This window comes from Dermacentor silvarum, chromosome 1 (genome assembly GCF_013339745.2).
Source record: "Dermacentor silvarum isolate Dsil-2018 chromosome 1, BIME_Dsil_1.4, whole genome shotgun sequence".
Classification (NCBI taxonomy): domain Eukaryota; kingdom Metazoa; phylum Arthropoda; class Arachnida; order Ixodida; family Ixodidae; genus Dermacentor; species Dermacentor silvarum.
Window position 1 is genome coordinate 49,296,642 of NC_051154.1, and position 14,324 is coordinate 49,310,965.

General features: G+C 42.9%; 1 protein-coding gene across 8 annotated transcripts in view; it reads left to right on the forward strand.

Annotated features, from left to right (window-relative positions):
* LOC119462486 (elongator complex protein 4-like) overlaps nucleotides 1-14,324 on the forward strand; it is a 71,906-nt gene that overhangs the window by 23,850 nt on the left and 33,732 nt on the right. The window lies entirely within an intron of this gene.

A 14,324-nucleotide genomic window follows, 5' to 3' on the forward strand; every position in this document is an offset into this window, starting at 1 on the left:
TCTTGAACTTCATAATTGTATTGTTGGTCAACTGTATTTGGTATTTCTCAAAGTTGTTCTAAATGTATACGTATTTGTTGTCAATTTCTAAATGCATTTACAGCTTTGTTGTACAGCCTGTGTAACTTTGAGTGCACCATCTCTTTTTCCAATAAGTATTTGAGCTGCAGTGCAGCCTCTAACGAATCTGGTAATTGAAGCATAGGATCAGTAAGGGGGAAGGGGATCAGAACTAGCAATGTTTGGTTAGCTCGAAAATTTTCACTGCAAATACGCTACAGATGTGACACCACCACTGGTGCGGCTTACCAGTCGGGGAAAATTTGTTGGCACTGGTTTTGTGCCTGGGTTCATGTGGTGGAAGCGTGATATGCTGAACGCCGCACCACAAATGCACTATTATGCACGGCCATAATATAACTGCTTGAATTCAACGCACAACAGCAGGAACATTATTAGGATTGAAATATCAACATAAGAGGAATGAGTGCAACGTAATAAAAGTCAAAGAAAGTTGGCAGACCATAATTGCGGCTAAACTTTAAGAGCACTAACATGAAGATTTTTCTTTCTTTTTTTTTTCCCCTTTAATGAATAGCTGTTGACCTAGTAATTAACGGCATGAAAACAATATTTTTCCAGAGTGCAATAAAAAATTGCATCGCCTTTTAATTTGACCAGCTCAGAAAGCTCACCAAATGCAGCACTTAGTATCCTGCTTCGCAGGTGAAGCAGGATACTAATACGTAACCGTTAACAAATCTGTGTGGTTAGGCAAGTAATAATTGATAGAAAACGTTTACACACTAACTAACCCTACAGCTAAAAACCTACAGTTTAAAAGTAATTTGACCTTTTTGGACCAACTTGTCCCCTTTTTCAAAGGTGACCTTGGTGCGAAGGATCTACATGTTTCTAAATAAACTGGCTATTTCCCCATGGTTGTGGTGCCAGTGATCTTTGTGCAGTGTCACAAAGGCTCCTTGTGAATGGTTGATGTTTCCAGGAGTCACCTGAATGTGCCATGATTCTGTGAAATGTCGCTTCTTGGTAAGGGACATAATGTAGTGCAGCGAGACAACCACAAAGCAAGAAACATGAACACATGTCACAGGCACTAACGACTGCTTTACTTCTGCTTTATTCTTTATTTGCTTCTCTAGTGAAGTGAGTTCTTTTCAGCACTTCCTTACTTCAAGCGTAAGAACCTGTTTCTTCTACAGGCTGCTAACAAAAAGAGCACAGTTTTGTAGTCGTGCTGACATTCCACAAGAATTTTGCTCCCGTAAAGATCTGTTGACAAAATCTAAGGAAAGCCTTCTTAGTTTCTGGCTTACTGAACAAGCTGCAGCACCTTATTAAAAGCAATAATAAGAGCATATGCAGTTCCTTGACTGTATTTTTAGTGCAAAGATGCACAAGCAAGATATCCTTGGAGAGCAATTGTTTGTAAGCAAAGCACGTGGAAATTTCAAGTGAGCAGGTTTTTGTGAAAAAGCCTAAAACATGTTTTCATTCATGTTTTTTTCACAGTGAACTCTGATGATATCGCAAGATTATTTCAGGAAAATCTGAGCATAGATTATGGTTTCTCTGCTGATATTAAAATTAAAGACTTGCTTTATTTTGTGCCATGCAAACTTTTTAGCTGTCGAGAATTGTATTGATGTCAATATTTAGCTATATCGTGCGAGCATTCATCACGCGTAATTTTAGCGCCTTCAAGCGGTGATAATCAGCGAGACTGGCAGAAGTACTCTCAAGTGCACTAAGCACTGCACTAAGCACTCTCCTGTGCAAGAGTCGTCTAATGTGATGTTTCCTTCAGGACGACGTGACCATATTATAGTGCTCTCGCGCAATATAGCTAAAAATGCGGGAGGCTGTACATCAGTGTACTTATGGGGCCAATGTAGCAGTCCGGGTAGATTAACTAACCACCAGACATAACTTTGGCAAGACTGGTGTTGTCTGCCATTTAATCTTATTCTCCGCCAACCCCTCTTCTTTCACATTCCAGAAGTAGTCCGCTTCATTAAATAAACTTCAATTCAACTGCTTCGTAAAATTTTTCGTTGCATGGACGGATGGACTGAGTTAACTATTTTGACATTGATCACAGCAAAGGCCTCTCTTTTATACGTTCAAACTCCCTGTTGGCAGCACCTTTCAATTTTTAGGCTTAAGACTCACATTTTTAGAGGACCATGTTTGCTGGTGCTATTCACCGTGAGCAAAGGAAGAGCTTCTGCCATATGATTCTTCTCGCTCTAAACTTATGAAAAGAGCTATTACTACTCTTTGCTTCGGGCAAGCACTCAAGAGATCTTGTGTTCACAAGATGCAGGTCACTTTTAATAATCGGTTAACGGCGCTTTCTAAAGCCACCTTTCTTAATTCATTGCTAAAATCAGTGGCTGAACCCCTGCCGCAGAATTTGGAAGAGAGCACACCAACCAGCACGCAAGAGCCGGTGAGGGAGTGGTCAGGGGCCAGATGTGTGACCTATCTGCACAAGATGAGCCACAATTTGAAAAAAAAAAATTGCCGAACATATGCGGAGTACCTGTTTAGTTCGCCACCCCCAACAGGCTTGCCGAACTTCGTGGGCAACTCTTAGATAGGCTGCCAAGTCAAGCCGTATTCACTCGATGGAGAAATCTGCTCAGAGCTCTGCGTGACGTCATGCAGCGACGAAGGTCCCTCCTGTGTTCCTTAATTTACATGGTCGGTCGGAAGGGTGTTAGTGTTGCCAGGGTGAATCCAGCTTGACGCGCAGCCAGCTTGACAGTGAACCGAAAGCAGCGCTTAGCCTACCAGATGCGTTGTGTGCAAGTGCACTGGCTATTCATCTGAGCTGATGTTTGCAATTTGTTAGGACAGTTATTATTCACCTTTCATGGGCGAGGAGTAAATGGTGCGCGGCGAGCCTTTCCTCCTCTCTGGCTTGTGCGAGCCGGCGCGGCGCTGCTTGAATGTGTTGCTGTTGGAGCCAATTGGAGTTTGGGTGGCAGTAAAGTAGGGAGACCACAAACAAAGGAGGTGTACAAAAAGAGAGTTCCCTGTAATGGTTCAATAAGTTTGCTGCTGGGAATTATTTGTATCTGTGTTTTCTCAAAAATATAGGTTAGACATTAGGGTATTTTGCCTAATGTCCAACCTATATTTTTGAGAAAACACACAGATACAAAAAATTCCCAGCATCAAACTTTTTGAACCATTACTGGGAACTCTGTTTTTGTACACCTCCGTTGTTTGTGGTCTCCCTACTTTTCTGCCACCCAACTTCCAATTGGCTCCAACAGCAACACATTCAAGCAGGGCCGCGCCATTTACTCCTAGCAAATTGCAAACATCAGCTCAGATGAATAAAGAGCTTGGTAACACAACCCACCACCCGTTTCAAAGGGGATGCTCGTAGCATCCATCCATCCATGCATCCATCGCAATCAATCAATCAATGATGTCCATTGATGTTCTCAAGACAAACATGGTAGATGCCCCTGAAAGTGAACTAGTAACAGGTGGAACCAGGCACAGTGTGTGGTCAGATAGGTGCTGTGAGAAGCATCACTGCAAGATGCCAACTGGCAAGGGAGGCTATGAGCTCGTGGGGAGCTCTAGAAAGCCAGTAGAGCAGAATAAAATTATGCTCACAGATGTTCATTCGCTGCTTGAAGCAAGTGAGGGTTGTGTTTCAAGTTGCGGGGAAAACACAGCAGCAGTGTTGCAGGTGTGCGTAGACACCACTCTTTCTAGTGTGGCAGCAACAGACTTTTTGTATTAACTAGATAAGAATGCCAAGTGCACATCAAATGAAGAGAACAGTAAGGGCTCACCACCATCAAAGGGGAACTGAACAAGGGGAAATGCTGATAGCATGAAGGGCTTGACCATGAATATTTCAGCTTACTGAAAATCCTGCACTTGTCAGCCGAGATTTCATGATGTGAAAATACTGAGCAGAAGCAAAGACAAAACGGCATGTGTACTTTTGGAAGCATTTTACACAAGAGAAAAGTGTAATGCATGTATGAGTCAAACTTTGTTTGTACGGTATAACACAGAGCGTAGCTTCTTTAAATCTTTTAAATTATTTTCCTGGTGTTTTGATAAACACCCTGTACACTTTGTTGTGGCTGTTGCACCTGGGCATTGCGAAAGCTATATATAGGTGTACATCGCTGCCTTTTGAACAAAGGAGTTGTTAGTCAGCACCTGTGGTAGTTTTTATCACTTGTGACATGTATCTATGTTTCTTGCTTTGTGGATGTGTCGTTGCACTACATTGTGTCCTTTAGTAAACACCTACTAGCTGAACAGTATACCTCGCCAAAGGCAATGCAATCTCATTGTGTTCAATGCGTGTACTCTGCTGGCGTTCAAACTTCCTCACATCGTTCTTGTGGTACCTTAACCTTTTGGGGAAGTTCTTGGGTTTCCCCAATGTAAGAGGTGTTGCACTCCACATACGACATCTAATAGATGACACCCTCTGGGCTTTCCTTAGGCGGGCAGTTTTTTGGTTGTGGTAAGTAGTACCCAAGAGTGGAAACTGACATGCGAGCTATGTTTATTCCTTGTTTGGCAAAGACACATGCTAGTGCTTCACTCATGCCCTTTATGTCCGTCTTGTCTTGATGACGACAATTCTTGTGATGCATGTGATTGAAGGAAAGGCACTGCAGTATGTTGACACCATGCCAAAGATATTTTTGTGGTGTGTGCATCAATGCTTCTGCATATTCAGAAATATTAAGTGTATATAGATACTAGTTTTGCTGCCCACCTTAATTCAATTGAACCATCCCTACAGTTTACAGTACAAATGAAAAAGAATGTATTTTTTGCCATGTGTGAAGGATGGAAGCTCACTCCAGTTCTTTGTGTACAGAAAGCTTAACACCATGACTATTTCACTGAACATTTGACAGAATAAAGGTGGAGTGTGAGGGCCACCCTGCCTTCCCAGAGAAGTGACAGCGCAAAAGCAGGCGGTAGCAGTATCTAATGCAGAGAAGCACAGAAAGGAGGGTGGAAAGCTGATCTGGTGGTGCACAGCCAGCTATCAGCGATACGGTTATTGCGTGCACTTCAACCACTGCACTGGGCTGATAGGCGTGTGCTTGAGTAGTTGGTGATGCCTCTGTACCACCGCCTCCAATTTTCATTATATTACCAGCCTCCCACTTCACATCTCAAGCTGTGCTCTTCACGAATTGAGGCTTCACGCCGTGATTAGCAAGTTGACAGTAGACCCAATAAACTAAAAAGATAAGTTAAGGTTTTGTGTCAGTACATCTTTTAAGATGAAGTTGACGAATAACGTCGTCAAAAGGAGCACTTTTCAGATAAAATTACACATAACAGTGGAGGAAGAGAAAGATTCCCTATAACACGTTGCTGAGCTTGTTGGTGCATGATTAATTATCCATATTGTGGCACAGCAAAAAGCAAGGGAAGACAGAAGTAAAAGAAGCAACTGTCTATGTTGTTTCTGTTGTCCCTCATCTTATGCTGCATCAAAATTCTGGTAAGATTTCAAACTTTCCATACTGCAATAAAAAACTAAAATTGTACGAAGTTACCCAGAAATGTGGTGTGCAGGCAAGCCATATTTCCAGTTCAAGCATTCAAGCAGCTGAAGATAAAAGAAAAAATTAGCAGTGGCTTAGCTCGGCTATGCCAGGATATACGTAGCGTTTGGCCACATCGTTCAGAACCGGTAGACCTGGTGGCATGGCCGGGTAACGATACCCATTGGTAACGCTAAAGAGTGGAATCTTCTGCTTAACGAGAAAGTTCTTGCACGTTGTACAAACCCGCGCCACGGTTTCAGCCCACTGAGGCGCCGCCGCTAAACTCAACGTTTCACGCATGGCACTACTCAGCGGCGTCAAGTCTTTCATGTGCCATAGTCTTTCGCACACGTCGCACACATATCCAAACGGATTGTTTACGAAGTCCGTCTGGAAGGTCCGAGTCGCACTGGCGCTTTCGCTGAGTTTCACAGTATATTCAGTCGATCGGCGAGCCTTGACGTCATCGACGGCGTTTTGTTGTTGCTGCAGGGGTGGTCGGGCACGTCGCTCAGCCTCCTGGCGACGCCGCTTTGCTAGACGTTCGTCCCTTTGCTCCAGTGTCTCCGCAGCACGTTTAGCCTTCTTCTGTTCATTCCTCCTACGCTCAACCGCTAATTGCCAGGCAACTACTTCGGGATCCGATGAGTCAAGCTTCTCCGTTCTTCTGCGCTGTTGAGCAGCATTTGCGCTCTCCTTCTCCATGGCTATACCACACTGGCAAACGCCAGTCAGAAGTGCAGCGACTCCAGCGCAGTGTCGGACGGCGACTGCACAGCGCGCGCGCGCTGGCGCCAGTGCGTCTACCACGGCTACGACGTCACTCCTCTGGAATGCGCAGACCGGCGGCGGTGAGTCGCGCACGGCGGCGGCGGCGGAGTGCGCGAGAGGTGCCGGCTCCGGTGGCTCCGGTGCGCAAGCCGTGTGACATCACTGATCCTTGCGCATGCGCAGCACGGCTCTTGATGTGCCGCGCGAAACGGGCTTGGCTAGGCCAGTGTAGCTAACGCTACAATAGCTAACGCTACAAAATTGCATACAGACCACATAGTATCAAAAACTGCACCTATTGACGGATGTACTCATCACCTGTTCACACTGCAAGGTACTTTGCCTATGAAGGCTATACTCGTCAGTGGCACAGAAAAGGTGAATGACTAGATTTGCTGTGGAAGACACATACATATAGCTAATTTTCAGCTGTGTTTTTATTTTTGTGAACCTTGCACCATTATATATAGAGCATTTACACATCAGGTTCTTCGAAATTTCAGCTCTTTTTCTGACAGCATAATTGATAGGTTAGGCACATAAAGGTCGCCAACTGCAGCTATCATTTTCACCTGAATGATTTCTCTGATGAGCTGGTTATGGCTTTTTTCAACAATAGTGGTATTTATCAAAATTTGGTCAGCAACCATGGATTCTGCACTGAAGATCAACAAGACCACCATTCTTTTTGTTGGCGTTGTTGTGATGCTCCCTTACGATTATTCACATGTCTACCTGTTTGGCCAACAAAGACTTCAGTGATACCTATCTCTGGAGAATAAAGACACTGGCATGTCGCTAAAACAAGCATGTCGTTTTATATGAAATTCTTCAAACAGTTCTCATGCTCTGTTTCCCACTCTTGCCCGAATCCTCTCGCACAAAATGCAAGGCTCACAAGAGCAAGATGTGCATTCCTTCATCTGAAAGTGTGATCAGTCAGCTGTGCAAGCATCATCAGTATGTGAGATAATGCACCTTGGCTCTTGTAAATTATGGCGAAGGGCAGCAGCCAAAGAACTTGTGATTACAGAACAGACAAAGCAGTGGCACCAGCTACCTACACGATATGGCCATGTCTGCTGCCCTGCAAGACTTATTAAACATAATACCTACCTAGTCACTACATAATTCTGTCATAAACACCTAAAACAACTATTATGCGTCTCTGCACATCAAGTAACCTACTGAAGTATTAAAGCGCCAAACAGATGGCACAAGAAGAAACACCGACGAGCGCTCGTCGGTGTTTCTTCTTGTGCCGTCTGTTTGGTGCTTTAATGCTTCAGTAACATGCACCAACTAGCCCAACAAAAGGTTCTGCTTAAGTAACCTACACTATGTATTTATAGAGGTACCGCTTTAAAGATAACTTGTCTCAACTTGCAAGAGCTCCATGACATTGTCAAGTGACAACAGCTTTTGCTGGACTCCTTTAGATGTCATGATTAACCAGTGCTATTTAACAAATGGCAGCAGCTGTGATCAATCAGAATGGCGGTAGAGAAAACAAAAAAACTCAAAAATAAAAACAAAGGCAGCCTACAGTGACGAATTTTTTCAGCGCGGTCACACTTGGACAGTCAAGCACCTGTGTTCAAACATGGGGAAGCAAGCCTTCACATTTGAGGGCAGTCGAAAGGAAAACTGCTCATAGTTGCGAAAGTTATGAAGGCTGCAAAATATATTGTTCCACATTGTCAACACTTAACACTATAATTGTCAACCTGATAAGCTTTCTTCACAGCATGTTCAGGATGCTTCTCTGTAGTTAAGGCATTACGAGTTTATTTTGGTCTTGAGCAGAGGGCATGGGCATGATCTGTACGTATGCCATGATTCTGCAGTACAAACTCTTTAGTTTGACTACAGCACATTTCTTCTTTCCCAGTGCTGTACAGCTATAGTGAGTACACAGCAGCAAAAGCTAACTGTGAGGGAACACAAAGGCAAAGTAAGCAGAATTCAGGGAGATCTGGCACAACATGCAGCAGTTAGACATTGAGCAGCTGTTGAGCTGTCTTGATTGTTGTATTGAATGAGGAGAAGGGCAACTGAGGGAATCTATTTTTGTTAATCATAACTATATGAAGCTAACAGGTGATTAAGCCAAGGAAAGCATAAGAAGTTATTTCTAGTTTTTAATTAAGGTGTAGAAATGATAAGCTAAAGGGCAATTAGAGTCGACAAAAAGACCGCTTGCCGCCTGTGGGAACTGAACCCACAACCTCTGCATTTCCCGTGCGTTGCAATACCACTTGTGCTGTGTGTATGTCGCACTGGTCAAGTAACACAAAGGAACAGCTTACGTTTTCTGTGCCATTGTGTGTGTTACCCGAGCAGAGCGACTTATGACAAACAAGGCATGCCATACCAACCAGCTCCTGTCAAAGCACTTTTAAAGGGACACTAAAGGCAAATTAAAGACAATGTGGACTGTTAAAATACTATTACAGAAACCTTGCAATGCTGGTGTCATGCCAAGAAAAGACTTGGTTTAAGAGAAAATCGCATCTGAAGGGTCCGGATACCTTTAGCGCAATTCTAATTGCCTGCCCCCGAGTGAGAAGTGGTGACGTTGCATAAGCCATCATCGCCCGTTGGTGAGCTAAACAGTACCTCACAGACAGCACTATGGTTTTTTGCGCAAAACGCAAATGCGCAGCCATGGAGAAACCGAGGCAAAACAGAAGGTTGGATTCTCTGCTGCAGTTGCTCATGGTCAAGTGGCGTGGGTCGTTCGGGCATCCCGCAACATCACATGGACGTGGAATTATCTACTACTTGCGATATGTGCAAGTTTCGTGAGCAAACAAAACCAGTGCAGTACTACGCAATAACGAAACTACTGAAACTCGAAAGCGCAGGCGGCGCAGAGTCGAGCGAAAACGAAACCTGTCGACCTCCTGCGTCGTTGTCAAGGGTAACGTGAATAGTCTTTTTCTAAAAATCGAATAGAACTGGACAAGTAGCATTTTCTTCTTTCTTATAATGTGATGCAATGATCTTAATAACCATGAGTGGTTGAGTACAGGTGACAGAATTATAATGAGGAGTGCCTACGTCATCGGGCTAGTACTTGAATGTCCCATGTGAGTCTCAAATCCTGTCCTGCATGTACCTCAATTTTTCTATTAACTAAGGCTTTTTTCGCAATAATTTTGGCGCCTTAGACATTCTTGAGCATTAATATATCACTTTAGCTTGACCTAATATTTGCCTTTAGTGTCTCTTTAAAGGGGCCCGAACCACTTTTTATCAAAGTAGGGAAATACATTTGAAGTGAAAATAGGCTATTTCAGAAATACTTTGCCGCAAAAAGTACTTCAATGCATTCAGCAGAAGCGGAGTTATTGGCAATCAAACACGGCCTCCGCTGTGCTCCCGTTCCTTCTTCAATGCCTTGTACTGCGAAGGCTACGGCGGAGTGGGGCGGGGCCACAACGTTCCACCTTTGAAATGTCACCGTGACGCGCAGTTCAAATTTCATTTTGGATGTTAACGTAGACGCCACGACTTCCGATTTTGGTGCCTACGACGCGCTAAACGGAAGCCAAACGCGGTTGTCCTCAGCGAGCCACAATGCGCTTAGCCAGTGGACTCGTGGCGGCACCCCACGGCAGCCGCAGTGTAGCCAACCGTGGCGACCAATAGCAGCCGCGTATGGAAATGTGCTTTATTGCGAAATAAAGCGCCCAGAAAAGAGTGAGGATCATGGCTTCTGTTGAAACAAGAGCGTTTGAGAAAAAGGTGACTTCGTGCACCGCTTGCGAGCTCCATGCACCGTGTTTGACAGCAAAACTTGGCTGACACAGAGGTGTTCACAGCAGCATATGCTACCCACGGAATATGTTATTTCACCAAGCCTGAGGGGTGGTTCAGGGCAGTCTGCAGGGATGACACATTGATGATTATATAGGCATGGAAGCATTCTGGGCTGACACCATTGTAAGCCTGGAGTACTACTACTGCCAGATGCTGCAAACAAAGTTTCTAAGTTGGGTGCTTCACTGTACTTCTGCAGCAACTGCTACTGCAAGACATTTATTTTGCACTAGTTTTGTTACCTCGTTGCTGGTTTAAGACTTGTGCACTGTGGCGGGAACCACAGCAGATGCCCCTGAGTAGCTGCTTTTAATGCACATGCTTTGTCAGAGTTGTGTCATTGTTGGCTGGAGTGTCAATTATCAGAGGGGAAGGTTCGAGGTCCAATACTGGTTGTGATGGGTTTTTTATGTTTATTTCTTGTCATGACAACATGATCATATGTCATCGTAGACTGAACACATCTAAGCAGCTTTGGCATGGAGTGCTTCTTTAACAGCTGTTTACTGTAATAGCAACGCATTACAGCATTGTGCCACAAATAGGAACATTGCCTTCACAGTAGAGGGTTGCAGCTTTGAAGGAGGATAGGAAAAATGAAAAGAATGAAAGACTTGCGGGCACCTTATTTGCTCTTTGGTCACTCCTCCAACACAAAAAGCATTTGAAAAATTTTTGCAAAAGAAATTTATCATATTGTTCTTGCTAACGTTGTTATGAGTCTGCCATAGCCCCGAAGCGACGTAGGTCACAGGGTCTAACAGCGTGAGGACACCACAGGTTCACTGCAATACCATCTCGTTTCATTCGCAGAACATACTTTGGTTTGTTGAAGACTGAAAGCAATGATTTAAGTATATATTTTCTTAATGAAAAGAATTTATCCAGCCAGTTATTTAAAATTTGGGTCACATAGTATGCGCAACCATGCTCACGAAACTGGTGCACTCATGCTCTAATGTGGTGGTTTGATTCATGTCCCATAATAACACTGAGGCTATGAGAGATGCAGTTGTGGAGGGCTCGAAGTTAATTTTGACAACCTGTAGGCCTTAATGTGCACCAAAATATTAGTGCACCAGCGTTTTTGCATTCTGCCTCCATCAGAATGTGGCCGCCGTGACCAGGAATTGAACTAATGATCTCGTAATATGCCTTAGCCACTATGCCACTGCAGCAAGTGTAGTATGAAGTAATCACATGAACAAAGTTCACAAACTGGTTTATACAGACTACCACATGCTGTGTCGCAAAACATTTGACCCATTCGGCATTGCTTGAACTACCACACCAAAGTCCACACCCACTGTTTCATCTCTTTCCTTTTTTATGCTTCTTGCCATCTTGCTGTTATTCTTGTTTATAATAACCATGCTGGGGGCATTAGCTGATGAGAATATAGTTACATATTATTTGTCAGATTCCTAGTTATCACCAGCTTTCGACTTTACGAGGCTCTGCTGCCAATCAGTTCCCTATATGGCTGAGAAATTAGGGGTGTTAACAGTGTCGTTGCAATGGCCGTGTAGTCATGGCACTGGCTTTCCAATGCATATTTTATGGGCTCTGCAGATTTTTATATATTTGTTCCTCTGTACTGATTTTTGGTGAAACGAAGGTCAGTTGTTAAGCATTCTTCATTTTCATCATTTTTTTGTGTGTCACTGCCTGATGACTTGCATCAACATTTGCACGCATACTTTTATTCTGAAGCATTTTCTTTAAGTACAAAAAAAAAAAAAACATTAAAACTGTTAAGTGCCGTGCAGTATTTGCATGCTGCTTAATTATGCCAAAGTTCTTTGGTGTCTAACTGATGTCAAGATGTTGTTAATTCTACTGGAAACCTTACAAGTGCAGCATGCCAGATGGCTTTCTTGGCCAACAGACATGTAAAGAAGTGTTAACCTTGGTTCGTAAAACATTGTTCTGTCAAATTGGTGCGCTCTTATTTAATAAAACAAGCAATCTAAATTCTTCAAATTGCCTCTTACGTTATTCTTTAGAGGCCAAGTAAAATGGTGAAAAGCTTATGTATCTGATTGGCCAACAGGCTGCAGCCATTCAACACTTAAAGAATGTTGATGTTCAAGCATTTTTTTCCCATTCTTTGTTCAGTTTTCCGATTTTCACTTCTGTAACAATGAAAAACATGTTGGACAAAGTTTGTGGTAGAGTTCATCAAAGTTGACCCTTCCGAAAGGCCCTAGATGCATTGCTTTGCGGAGATGCTTTGTCTTTGAGATACTCATAGATGTCACAAATTAAGTCTTCTAGCGCAGTAGCATCATTATTGTTTAAAAATTACTATGATTACATTAAAATGGAAATGTTTAATTTCACATGCCAGAACTATAGGAATGTCCTTGAGAGAAACCAAAATTTATTTTTCATATCACTAGTAGCTTATTGACAAATATATACCATATGCACTCGTGTAAAGGCCACACTTTTTTTCGCAGTCTTGATGAGGCGTGTCCCTTGCTTAAGGGTGGGTCATTTCGATCCAATTATTCTGGTTGTGTGTAATCCTCATGATTTCTTTGCACGGAAACAGTAAAGGCTATTGCTTTCATAACAAATTTATTTGTTCTCACATGCATGCCATGCACCTCGTGCTCGCCTAGTCCTCACCGCTGTTGCTGCCGCCACTACTCGTGCTTAATTTGGCACCACATTCAAGGATACAGTCATCCTCTCTACCATCCTTGACGCTAGAAATGTGTGTGGCTTGAAAGCTTTTCACAACAATGCCTAACGACCGCACGGACTAGCTCGAATCGGGGCGTGCACCTTTTTGAAATTTGGAGTGCAGTTCTTACGAGTGCATTCCGTACTCAATTGCATATGTTAATTGAGATTTTGATTTACCTGCCCTTATTGCCTTTGGCTCATATTCGTTTTGCGAAACATCAGGTAGTAAAGTGCTTCACCATGCTTATACATACCTCAATTCAAGATGCATAACCTTTCATTACTTCCTCCTGCACTTCTAAAATAAGTAACTGTGAGATGTTGTTTAACGAACACAGGGGAAGAAAGTAGGAGAGAATACCTGTTTCGTGTCCAACTTTTATTAACAATGGATGAATAAGGGAAGCCTCAGCCCAGAGCCAACAATTTGGCATGGGGACTTGTCTTTGTCAGAGCAACAGCCTTTGTTTGTCCACTGATAATCATATTCAGTGCAGTTAGATTAACTAAACCACTTTATGCACTTTACTATTCTGACCTTATATAGTCCACAGATTTGTGATGCAACTTTATTTCTACATTACTTCCTTGCTTTTTTTTTTTTTTTTTTACATAGTATAAAATACAGAAAACAGACAACAGAATTTGCAGCAATTGTCATTTTACAGTTGTCTTGCTTTTGTACTGCTTAGTCAGTCACTTGTGTTGTGTATTTGCTGCTTCTTCCATTGGGTCTTTATGCTAAGATGTAGTTAAAATGACATTGTAGTGATATTGAATGCACATTTACAAATGCGAGCAAAAAAAAAAAGAAAAAAAAAAGGGGCGCAATGAAATATGAGGACATTTACTTAGCATGACTGCAGGTCAAAAAGGTTATGCATGTTATTCCCACATAACAGGCGGCACTACTAAGGGGTGGCTGTAAGGCTGGTTTATGACATATCATTGTAAACAGGATTGTATAATGTTTTAGTGTAAAGCACAAATGGCAAGGAGGTCATTACATGGTTATAGCAGCAAACAAGAGTTTTCTTATATTTGAAAGAAAAATTCTACCACCAGAGCCTTTAAATATTAAGATTCAACAAGTGCACAATAATCAGCTGTTTTAGTGCAAAATGTCCTTACTGCGCTCCTGCCACTGCTACTGCACAACTGCCAGGTGGCCCTATTGTGCATGTGGTTTGTGGATTTTGATGCACCAGCGCAGTTACTGCTTGGCATGGCCAGTAGCTAGTTTGAAGCTGGACTTTCATTCACTACTACAATTGTGCCATGACTTCCTCTGCACACTTCACCACTGTATCCTGAAATGTACTGTTCTGCTCACAGTTACCAGCCTCGCTGCCACTGAGAAGACACTGACTGTCGCAGCTTATTTTTGTAGTGCATTTGGAAATAGTGTGCACAGCTGTATCATACTGCAACTGACTGCTTATCATTTGCATAGAT